General features: G+C 26.2%; 1 protein-coding gene across 6 annotated transcripts in view; it reads left to right on the forward strand.

Moving 5' to 3' along the window:
- The window catches only part of LOC107443979 (cyclic AMP response element-binding protein A), a 207,091-nt gene that overhangs the window by 183,264 nt on the left and 10,215 nt on the right, over positions 1-13,612 (forward strand). The window lies entirely within an intron of this gene.

The raw sequence follows: 13,612 nt of genomic DNA on the forward strand, positions 1-13,612 counted from the left end.
AGAAAGTTAAAAACTATACAATTATCAAGAAAAATCATTAAATTCTCTACTATTTTGTGCAATTGTCTCAGTGGAAATTAGATTGCATTTTTGTCTAATGCCATTTCCTTTTTTTACTAGTCTAATAGTTAATATTTTAGTCTCCAAAACGCTTAGTCAATACTCGTGGTTATTGTCTTTTTAAATAAACATCCAACACTCTTATTTTATTACAAAAAAAATTTATCATTTTGGATATATTTTAGTCTCCGAAATTTTTAGTCATATATTAATATGACTTAATATGTCATATTATGTCATATTTTAAAAGATAAATTTCGACTGACTCTTAATAAGATTAATGGACTTAAGTTTAAGTAAGACATAAACTTAAGTTTTTTCTGATTTTTTTCCCATATGTTGCTCGAGTAAAAATAAAGGAATTCTTTTCTGTCAAACTCTTGAAAAGGTTAAAACGACCAATACTGAACCAATACTGACCAATACTATATTGCATCACAAATGCCACAAATATGAATCTTTAAACTTTTAAATCCGTTTTAAGGAAACTTTGAAATTTTCAAACTCGCCCCACCCGTGCCTCAGAAATTAATAATCTGATATCCATTTTGTTAATATGTCCTTGGTAACTTTATTCACTATAATTTAGCGTAAAAGTTATTATTTTTATTTTATTTTTTAATATCTCTTATTCTTTATAGCTTAAAATTTCGTGTTTGATTTTGTATAAAAAATAAAAATATGAAGCGGAAAATATAATTATGAAAATAAAAATATGAAATTGAAAAAAAAATTTAATTCTTAAAAAAAAATTCTTCTGTATAATGATTGAATAAATTTAATTTAATAAATTTAATTATCTATACCTAATCTAATAACATCAAAATAGAAATCAAGTGAACAGTTTCTAAGGCATCGAGGTAACAATTTTGAAAAATAAAGTTTCCAGAAAAACGTGATTTAAGTTTGATGTATTTTTATGTACACTATCTGTTGTGGAATCTTTCATTCCAAAATACTATTTGTTGTGGACACTTATTCTATGTGTTGAGGACATTTTCTTATTCCAAGAATTTCTATGAATATTGGTGTAATAAATTTCGAAAAACTTGATTCAAATATTTTCCCTTTTCTTTCAGTTATTGTTAATGAAATAATTTAAACAAAAATGGTATGCCGCAGAAGTTGTTTGTAAAAATCTGGTGATGAAAGTAATAAATATTAACTGTATATCGCTAGTAAACGATTATCTACTATCACTTTCTTTATAGATAACGATTAATAACAGAAATAAATAGATGGAAAATATATATCTTATGTAATAAGAGGGGGAATTCGAAACATCAGATAAAAGCGACTTTTTTTTTTGTTAGGGGTTTATGAGAGGTAGTAGTGGGAGGAAATGTGATATTATGTCATGAATGACGTGACGCGTCACCTAAGCGTAAAAAAGGAAATACCAGCAGATTTGGCCTCTAATCTGCTTTTTTGGCTCTTTAAATAGAAAAAGTTAATAAATTATTAAAAAGGGCGTAATTGGGCGAATTGTTAGGTTGAGTGCATTTTTTCAACAGTAATTTTGGGAATTGTTCGATAATCTAGCTGAATATTCAAGGATTTTGTCAGTAGACATCGTTAAACATACGTTTGAAGAAGCCAATTTTAGAATAATGATAATAAGTTGTTTCGTAATATTTTTTGACCAAATTGATCCTATACTTCAACTTTTCTAAAAATAAGAGCGTTTTTATTTTTGTAAAAGCTGAAATATTAGACAATTTTTTATTATAGATAATATCATTGATAAATGTAGGTGAAGTAACTGTTGTGAATGACAATATAGTACAATAAAAGTTAGCATAAAAAAAATCACAATCGTAGAATAAGCTTTTACTAAATAGTCGATTGATTATTTAAATAATTTTCAATAATTCATCAATAAGTAAGAAAACATTTATATTTTCTAAATATTTTTTATTTAAATATTCTCTCAGTTTATTATTTTCTGTTATAAGTGTAAAAAAATCAATATTTTATTTATATTGATTTTTTTACATTTATATTTTAGATAATTTTATGCGAAATTACCGTAAAAACTATAACGTTCAATTTTTGAAAACTGAAGATATCAGGAATAATTAGCCTGATAAAAATATATTCGTAAAAAATGTTGAAATAATAAGAAGTTTGCTTCGAATTTTTCCTTTCGAGAAACAGAATCATAAATTGGTAATTGTTTTAATAAATTTATATATATTTTTTTTTTCAAAATCAAGCAGAACGATGACTTATATTCTGCCTGTATAATCACGATGCGTTGAAGGTTAAATTTAGAAACGTTTAAAATAATTTTAACAAGCAATAGAACAATAATGTGATAGTCCAAATGATGGAGAATTAATAATGAGTAGCATTAAAAAATGTCTGCCCACCTTCCGAATATGTTGAAACTTTCTAATTCCATTCCAATTATTCCTCTTAGATTATACGTACACACAAATATATATAATATTGACAAGCCAACATTTCCATAACTTAATTATTAAATTTCTTAATACTTGATAAGTCAATTTTTAGACATGAAATTAAAACAAAAATCGTTAAATCCGCCAGTAAGATGGTTTTTCCTTTTTTAAAGAAAAATGGGTTTCTTTTCTTTAACGAAAAAAAATGTCTTTAAAAAAATGGCGTAATGCTAAAATAAATAAGTAATTAGGCTGCTCTAACTCTGTTAAAAGTAAAACAGAGCATAACTAGAATGAGAAATTTATAAAGTAATTTCAATTTTTTTTCTTCTTTTAATTCTATACAATAACCTCAACTCTTATTTGTTAATTTGCGGTTCAGTTTCAAGCACAATCGATTGAAAAATAAGCTCTGTTCCAGTTCTCGAACGTAAATAAATAAAAAAAAAGAATGTAATTGCTTATTTGCGACCACCAACAATGTTTTCTTACGTTTTCGCCTTGAAATAATTATTTTCTTCCCATGAACCAAGTAATAAATATTAATAGCAGAATAAATAACGGTGAATGTAATAATAGTGGAATATAATAATAATAGTTGTAGAATAATATAATAATAGTTGAATAACATAATTCTATACCAGAAAATCAGAATTTTCGTTTAAGCCGGAAGAGTTTAATTTAGGTTTTATGAATTTTTTAATTCATTTGAAAGCATCAAGTTACGACAAAATGGCAAGTATAGTTTTTCAAATAAAAAGTTTTTTATTATTGTTATTATTTGTACCGTAATCAATTATTTCCTGTCCTACTAATTCGATTTCCGAAAAAGTTAGAAAAAAAATGTTTACCTTTAGATGATTCACATAAATTTTAATTGAGTGTAAAGTGATCTATTTAGTTATTTCCGCATAAAATTTTTTAAAAAAGAATTTCCGCTTTTGCGGTTGACGAACTTCTTAAGAAAGAAAAAGAAAACTTGTCTTAATTGAAATTGTTGCCAATAATGTTTTTTTCATCTCGATTTTTCCCTATTATTAAGCTGACCAGATCCTCTTAAAATTAAGATAATGGTGGTAAAATTTCTATACAGGTCTTTGTAAGCTCGCCGCTTTATTTTTTAAATTTAAAATACTAAGAACAGAAATACTTCGCAGAGATTCTCTAACAGAAATAATTTTAATATCAAGAAAGGTAAAAAAAATTAAGTTTTCAAATGTTCTTTCGAATGTTTCGAATGTTCTTGTTTCGAATAGAACTTTTGCTGCAAGTTTTTGTTTAAGGAGGATCCAGGTCAGCTTAATATTATATAATTTCACACCAACTTAAAAGCTTTAAACGATTCCAAGTACAAAATTTTTTTTATAAAAACCTAATTTTTTTTAACAAAAATTACAGGACCGGAATTGATAGTTAAAAAAAATAGCCTACAATCTTAATGTGTTTTTCCAAAAATGTTAGAGATAGAGCTTTTTCCCTGCCATATTTTGAAATATTGATAGTTTGTCGCATTTCAATTTTCTTTATAACCGTAGCTTTTCTCTTAATTAAATGTCGCTTTTTTTAATGTACTCAGAGTCCTCTGTGTATGAACATGGTTTTAATTAATCAATTACGTCTTAAGCTGTGATGCTATTTCATTGATTTTTGATTGATTTTTATCTTCCTTTTCTCCCAAATTTTAATACCCGAGGAGTTCAAAAAATTATAACTAACTATCGTAATTCAAAAGAGTGTTTTTTCGAAACAGGATGTAAACTTGAGTTAAGATTACTATTAATGGAGCGCCTGGTGAATTTTGTCTACAACCCCTGGTTTTTTAAATCGCGATAAAGATATTTTCGATACATTTGTACGTTTAATATTTTAAGATTACAGCTAATGGGTTATAAATATAATGTTATATATACTTTCTCATTCTTATCTAATAACATCAGTTATCTTTATTGCTGTAAACAGGAACAAATTTACCTGCGTTTTAAAATATGATTTTTGGCAAGTTTGAGAAGAAAACAATAGTAAGATAATTATCTCATTTGAAACTTATCCAGGTGACAATAATCAAACTTTAAAATGCCAAGTTACCGGATTTACTTTATTACTTTGTACACAACAACACGCAATACGTATGCGAATAACAATTAGGATTAATCTTGTTTTTTGAATAATCTAAAAATCTTGACAAAAATTCGAAATATGTGAACAGACAGAGTTGAATTTTCATTCTGTTGCTGACCTACTTAATGCAATTGTTTTGGCGGTGAATTTACAACGAAATATTCTTTGGAGGCAACCCTTCACGAAGATGGGAACGACCTTTAACGTGCACGCAAATAAATAGATAAACAGAAATCTAGGAAATCAGACACTGAGTCAATTTACAGCTTATATTTTGTACACTGAAGATTACAATCAAAATAAATAGCTACGCTCTAACATATATATGACAGTGAATTTTTTTTATATTATTTAACAAACATTTATTTATAAGACTTTAATAAACAGTTTTCCCAGCTTTCAGACCTCATGACAATGGAATTAAGTATTTACACTCACAATAAATAAAATAAAGATTTTAATTAAATGCAATTTAATCTAAATTTGTTACGTTAAATATTAATTTTAATTGTTTTTAGAATACTGAAGAAATTAAGTTCTGGGGACTTTTAAATTATTTTTTTGTTTTGCTACTTAAAATTACTCATTTACTTTATAATGAAGTTAATGCAACAATTCTCAAGTGAACTAATATAAACTTATCAAATTAAGATAAATGTGACTTGAACGCCAAAAGTTTAAGTGCTGAATTTTTGTCTTTTATGAAAATATTTGTGATTACGAATATCTAATCACAAAACTAATTGTTGCAATCTCTATATCATTTCACTTTGTATTTTTTTTTTCTGATTCGCTTTTTTTAAAAATAATAAAATAAATAATTTTTCTTATTTTTTTATGTAGAAGCTTCCCCTTTGTTTTTTTCGTGAATAATACTGACACAATAGTTATTTTTAAGAACTTGTGCTTACGTTACAAACCGACTTCTGAACATCAATATATTTAAAAAAAGAAGTTTATAAACAGATCAGCGTAAAAACCATTTCGGGAAAAGTAGTTAACAAAAAGGAAATGTTGCCATATCAGTAAAAAAATATCTGAACTGTTGCTTAGAAACTAAACTTAATCAAATTTAAATTATGAATTGCAGCCCGGACTATCATTAGATATCGGGTCGTATAATTAGTTACTACTTGAAAGATTAATAGATTTCTCTCCTTTCGCACTCAATTTTTATTGGTATCTATAACACTCTTGTTATGCCATTATTGGCATTAAATATTTCCTTAATATTCTTTAATTAAAAAAAAATTATGAAATCATCAAAAGATAATACTTTATAGAGAAAAATATCCAGCAATTTTATAAGCGATAAGATTCTATACTTTTCCAAACATGTGTATTTTATTTATTGAAATTCAGAATAAATATATATTATTTAAAATAATTTCGGAATTATATATAAATTTTGAATAATCTCCTATTTTCAGTTTTAAACTTTTATTCTTTGAAATGGAAGGAAGAAAAATCGGACTTTTTTTGAGTAGCAAATCATTCACTGAAAATTATTTATGAAGCGTTCAAAATTAATGTGGAATAATTTCAGAATTACGCATCAATTCAAAATTATTTCTTATTTTCAATTTTTAAATGTATTGTTTAAAAAAAATATCGTCTATTTGAGAAGTAAATCATTTACTAACAATTTATAAATTGTGCAAAATTTTAAGAAAAGAAGAAAATCTTCGTAGAATTTGTGTAAAGAGCCGTTAAAATACAATTATTTGCCTAATCGCAATCCTTTGATAGGTTCCTGTCCTGATAACCAAAGTATATCATTATAGTTGTAAGAAATAGGGCATAAATGGAAACAAATAACTACTTCACAAATGCAAATTTAAAAGTATTTATTTTTATTTCAAATAACACATTTAGCTATTTTAATGCGAATGACACGCAAAGTAGTTCAAGTCCATCCAATTGCAATTAATTTAAGTAGAGCAACGGTCTGCAGATTTTTTTAAACTCATAATTGTGTTAACACATTCATTGGATGCCATTTTAAGTAACGTTAATGATATTAAATAAATAAATAAATAATGCTCTAAAAATGGAATTGCGAAGAATATCTTTCATCTTAAATAAGTATTCTATTATGAGTGATGGAATTAACAAATGTTTTCGATTTTGTCCATTATGAGGCCGTTGATATGTAGATTCAGGAAAAAAAGACATTTTTCCCTGAGAAGGACGAAATGATTGAAAATCCATCCTCAACAAGTTGAACGACTCCGTGAAGAATGTGGTGTGACGACTCCCCTAGAATGCGTGTACTTGGCGTACAATAAATACGTACGCACACTTCGCGTAATAAAGTAAGGCGGGGAATAGCTCAGCATGAGTTAGTTGAATGGGCCATTGAATCTATTTTTCTTTTAATTGGTCACTAGTTGAGACAGGTTTCGATTCTCTTTTGCTCAGCGGAAATGAATTTTGTAAAGAATTAAACTACCTGAGAAACAGTTTTAATTGGAGTTGATGCAGATATTTTTAAGGATTGATTAAAAATTATTTTTTTGTTATTGTCATTGTAACGAATGATAGTTTTATTTAGTTATTAGTGGAATTATTTAACTGCTCTAAAATGGCTGTAAACAGGAGAGCTAAATTATAGTTAAAAGTTTATTATATTATTTTTTTTTTATTATTATATAATTTTTTTTATTATATTATTTTTTACTATTATATTATTTTTTATTATATAATTTTTTATTATTATGTTCTTCTTTATAATACTATTTTTTATTATTACATCATTCTTTTTATTATTATATTATTTATTATTATTATTATAATTTGAAAAATGATAATTTAAGGAATATTATTTAACTTGCTTGAGAATTCTGTTTTTGACAAAACTTTAATTATATAATAATTCGTAGAAGGCCGTCTTATTAAATAACATAATTGTTTTTTTAAATCGAAGATAAACTAGTAATAAGTTTAAAATGCACATTAATTGTAAACCTATCATAACTTTTTTTTAAACTTTTTTTTCATTAAATTTTTTTAATATACAACTTAATTAAAAAAATTAAGGAAAATTTCTGGATATTAAAAATAAACGGATAAAAAGTTACAAATATTTATTTTAAAAAAAAGTGTCTAATTTAAGCAAAAAGTGTTACATATTTTTTAAGCCATTGGAATCAATCCTATATTGCATTAAAATTAACATTTATTCTAACTTTAAGGTACTCTTTCTTTCGTATCATCATTTATAAATTTATTGTGAAGGTATACTGTAAATCTATTCAAAATAAATATAAAAAAAATTTAGCTTTGTCAGTATAAAGAAACATTTTATCAAGATTAATTTTTTGAGAATCAAATCGATATTAATAAAATTAGCTGAATCATTTACGTTCCTGTAAAATTTTAAATTCTAATTACAACGTTATTATTTAGTCGTCCGTCCTCCACTAATTTGCATAATTGTTGAAAATTAAGTGAGTTAAGATTCTTTTAAATTCGCCGCCATTAATATCGAGAGAATTTTTAAAACATATGGTAAGTTTTTAAAATTTCTTCCCATTTCTTCAAAAGTCATTCAATTAATACGCCTTAAACTTCATCTTCATCATTTTAACATTTTAGTCATTTTAACATTTATTTTTATTTATGCAAATCATATTTGTTTAAAAACTGTTATGTGTAGGGTGTACTGTTTAATAGAAGTTTTAGAATCCTTGATAGTAATGAATTCATAAAAATACAAGCATTTATATATAGAGAGAAGGAAGATATATATAAAATTTCGGGCAAAAACATATTGCAATCAAAACGACAAAAACGTAAATTTATATAGCCTGTTCATTAACTGTTAGAAATTATTTGGTAATTTTTAGTTCAATTTGTTAATAATTTTTAAATTTTAAATTTGAATTTTTTTTTATTAAGTTATTAAGAAAGAGAAAATGTCTGTGATAAATTTTATTTAAAGAAAAAAAACATTATACTTCAAAATAACAGCAAATAATATTCTTACTAATTAATTGCGTGAAAAACTTTACTAAATGATATTGTTCAATCAAAATTTTCTTAAATTTGCTTCTTAATTTTTTTTCTTACGCATGATTTTTTAATTTGGTTTAATATACTCATTTTTTTTACCTAAATGTTTATTGTTAAATGTTTTTACAAATATTAGTAATTGATAAAGGGTGAATTGCATTTTCATTGTATTTAACAAAAACTGGAAAAATGTCTATAAAATAGAATAATATTAAAAAACTTAAGCAATCGAGTGATAAGCTATATATATATATATATATATATATAATATTATTATCAAGGTGATATTTCTACATCAAGTTGTTAATATTGTCTCCGAATAGGTACTTTATAATTTTTAGAAATTTTCACTTGATTAACATCACATTACACAGAAAAATTTTATAGGGTCAATTTATCACTAAATATCGCTTCCATGGAGTATCACGTGATAACCACACCAGCATTCAGCAATAACGAAGTCGTACACTAAAGAATTCATTAATTTATATTAAATAAATGCTAATCAATACTATCTAAAAGTGATTTTTCATGTATTAGTATCTTCGTTAATATTTCCTAAATCATTATTAACAGTTGTTGCACTTTAATTATTTTTTCTCTCGGAAAAAACATCATAAATAGCACGAATTGTTGTCGCATTAGGAATTTTTTTTCTCCAAATTACCTAGTAGTAATTTTAAAAAAATAAATAATAAAATAAAATAAAGAGTATAAATAATTTAACCGACTTTATTTTAATGAAAATAGAAAGGAAATTAATACTTCAAAAAAATGTAAAATTTAAAAATGAAGAATCTAATTTACTCAATGTTTATTAAATATTTATGGAGTAAAGTATTCCCACAACAGTCTGTTATGGGCCAGGGAGTCATGGAGGTTAAGTCTCCACTATTTCGTGACCAACGACTTGATTGTGACATTATGGCCAGCACTGCGTATAGGCCGCCTTTACTTTCCATCCAAGCTGGTACCCATCGATCTATTTCTTCCAATATAAGTAAATAACATATCGTTGACATTGAAGATCATTATACCAAATAAAATTCTAATTGAATATAAATTACATTTTATAAAATTAACTAATTTCGGTATCTTATATGTTGAAGAAATCATCTATATGAAACATATGCTGAACAAGTATTAATAAACTCATTTATAGAAAAAAGTCTTTGTTTCGAATTCGATAATTGTTAGTGGCTAATAATTGTTTTTCCCTCAAACGTCGTAATAATAAAAATATATGAATCACTCATCATTTAATTAGCGGATTAGAATGCTTTATTTTATTTTGCATCATTCAGATAATTGTGGAAACAAACATTTTTAGCGAAAGTAATTTTTAAAAAAACCTTTATTTATCTTTGTCCTGTAATGTCATTTTTCTCATTGTAACTTTCACTGATAGTTCAACAGAGCAATATTAAGTATAAAAATAGCAACGAAATGTGAATACAAGTACTTGATAACATTTACTATATACATAACATACTACATTCACCTCTGGATTGTAAGTATGACGTGACTATGATCCCATTGCATAGTTTTCATTTCTTTCAACAAAAAAAACGATAAATTGAAAATAGGGCTTATCATTATAGTGCGAGCCCTTCATATGTAATTTGCATTCTGAAACTATTAACATACATACTGAAATAATACATATGTGAGGAAAATATTAGCTTCATAAATAATGAGTTCTAGAAATGTATTTAAGTTTTTTAAGCAAAAAATAAAGCTAAATTTTTTACTATATTTTTATGATTTAGAGGAAAATAGCGTGCTAGTTAAGGAGTATATGTTTATTCTTTAATTATTTGCTAACATTTCGTTTAAACGTCTTTCTGAAGTATCCAGAAGCATGACTCACTAAATAATAAAATCTTAATTTGCATTTCTCTTCTTTTATTTGATATATAAATGTACTAATTAGAATACTTGAATGACATTATTTAAAATGTTGCTATTAAACTACACACCTTTTACCTACGTGTAAGAAATAAAAGAATGCTGCTTAATGATACTTAAGAAACAAAAGAAAAGAATGAATTTTAAATCTAGTCTAAAAATAATTACGGGAATATTATAATGGAAATCGGTTTCAAAGTTCTTAGAAACTGCAGCCTAAAGCCTACACTTCAAAAGGAACGCTAAACCAATTAAACTGATGGAAACGTGACTGAAGAATATCAATATTCTGAGAAACTTTAAAAATAAATTCTAAAAGCTAACTTTAATTGACTTACACTGCAACTAAAATATTTTGAAAACAGATCAATGACAATTAGTTTTGAGATGTTTAAAGCACGTTTTGGAAAGTAATTTGGAAGTCACTTTACAACTTAGTTTCAACATATTAAAGCTAAACAGTATTTAATTATTTAGCTAAAATTAGGGGGTTGAAAGTTTGATGGTTTTATATGAAAAATAATCTTAATATACTGCGAAAAATTTTGGACCATAAAACATTTTTAACGAAAAAGAATTTTTACATCCTTCCCTCTCAACTAAAGCACAAAATCATATCGAAATTTTTTTAATTTAAAATCTGCTAAAAATATGCTTTTTTAATCAGTAGTTTTTACAGACGTCCTGTGTAAGGTAATAAAAACAAAATTTTAAGGAAGAATAAAAAAATTTTAAAATTATATGCTATTAACATGTAGTTAATCCAAAATTGAATTTAAAATTTAAGGTATCTGACTAAAGCAAAAACATGATTTCGGACAAAATTTTTGAAATTGAGTTTTTTATAAATTTTAAAATTTCTGTAGTTTAAGTTTTTAAAAAATATTTTACTTTTGTTTTTACTTCATTTATTTGCAAAGTCAAAGCAGTTTTTGTGCAAGGTGATAACACTGGATAGACTAGGGATTTAAAATCTTTAAGTGTTTTTATCTCAAAATCAGATTTTTTTTTTCACTTTTTACACCACCTTAAACACGATAGTTGTTTTTAAAATAATTGTGTACAATTTTTCATGAGTGTTTATGATTTTAGCACACATGTTTTGAACTGTAGACTAAGATAAAAGAAGAATTTAATTTTTTTATACAGGTTTCTTCGCAAAGGACTGATGACAGATGGCAAAATTATTACAGTTTAATGTATTTATAAAAATGAAATTTTTAAGGAATCTTGTGTATGACAAAATCTACTTTAATTGAAAAATAAAAGAAAAATTTATGCAAAAGTATAACACTCAGTGCCAGATTATTCAGAAGGCCTGAGAGACCTTTGCTTAGGACCCCTCATCTCTGCGCCTCTAAATATTATACATTTTTTTTTCCTTTAGAATTATTCTTATTAGAATTATGTGTTCAAATTTATTAATATAATTAATTTGCCTTTGTTATAAATAACTTAAAAATGAGTAAATAAACAACAAATATTGCATATTCATATTATACATGTTTATATTAATGCATATTTAAATTAATACATATTTAAATTAATACATATTTAAATTAATACATATTTAAATTAATACATATTTAAATTAATACATATTTAAATTAATACATATTTAAATTAAAACATATTTGATTTATTGTATGTAATTCACGAGGAATTGGCAGAATGCTGGATATACCAATCAGCACAGTGCGTAAAGTAGAAGTCCCACGGAACATCTTGAGCTGTTACCTGTACAAGATAACTCATGTGCAGCAGTTGCTACCTGCTGACCTGGATGCACATGAATCTTTTGCACTACGATTGCTTACTCGGATGGAAGTTGACAACGAATTTCTATGGAACATTCTGTGGTCTAGCGAAGACCACTTCCATTTGCAAGGTTCTGTAAATACGCAAAATTGCTGGATATAGGTGTCAGAGAATCCGTTCCAGCCATTACCTCTTCACTCTGATTAGGTAACTATGTGGTGCGAAATAACGGCAGAGTTTGTCGTTGGTCCGTTTTTCTTCGAAGAGATCACACCTACCGATCCTGTTACTAGCAAACGGTATGAAGCACCTTTGCATAGCCATGTCCTTCTGGCACTTCAGTGTCAGTGTGTGGATGGGAGAATATTCATGCAATATGGCGCTCCTCCGCATATTGCCACTCCCCTGAAGCAGCTGCTGAGTGATCACTTTGGAGATGATAGGATCATAAGACGCAATTTTCCAACAACGTAGCCGCCACGTTCCCCCCACTTAAGCCCGTGTGATTTCTGGCTTTAAGGGACCTTAAGAATGTTATTTACAGCTGACGGATCAAGCCGACTTGAAGGCAAGCATCACACACCACATCCATTGCATCAGTACAGAGACCCTCTTATCCGTTGTGGAACGTGCCGTTTTGCACTTCCAATTTTTAGCGAAACGAAGCCGAGGGCAGTAAGATGTTTGTTCGATGAAGCTCTTTTTTCTTCTTTTTGGCATTATCACTATTTTCGCTGTAAATACGCATTCTTGTCTTATCACTGATAATTTTTTTTAGTGAACCCCAAAATTATATCGTTTCCTTTTGGCTAACAACATTCCTGTGTGTAACGAATCCATTTTTGGTCTTTACCCAGACAGGAACTATTTTTTTCCTTTGCCATACAAAATTGCATTGCCTCACGATTGTTCTGCTAAAATAACAGGTCTCTCTAATGAGTAGTTTTAAAATTATAGATTTTTGAAATCGTAATTTTAATTATAATCAAGTAAAAATATTAAATTTTTAATTTTCGTCAATTTTCACACTTTCGTTTTAATTAACTTAAATCAAACTATACTTACTATGAAGCAAAAAATATTAATGCTGTGCATTTTATCATACCTCAGTATTTATTTTTATATGTATATTATTATTTTATATTTATGGATATTTATTCATTTTATTTATTTTGAATTTTTATTTGAAATTAAAGAACATTATAACAGCTCTAAACTTTTAAGGGTCAATGTTTGAAGTATTATTTTAGCAACAGATGGCAGCATTAGTTTTTTTTTTTTTTAATGGGATAGTAATTTGATGTTTATAAAATAATAAACCCATCATAATATTTTAAAATAACTTTCAT

This window comes from Parasteatoda tepidariorum, chromosome 11 (genome assembly GCF_982258835.1).
Source record: "Parasteatoda tepidariorum strain Cologne lab strain chromosome 11, Ptep-v5.0, whole genome shotgun sequence".
NCBI lineage: Eukaryota > Metazoa > Arthropoda > Arachnida > Araneae > Theridiidae > Parasteatoda > Parasteatoda tepidariorum.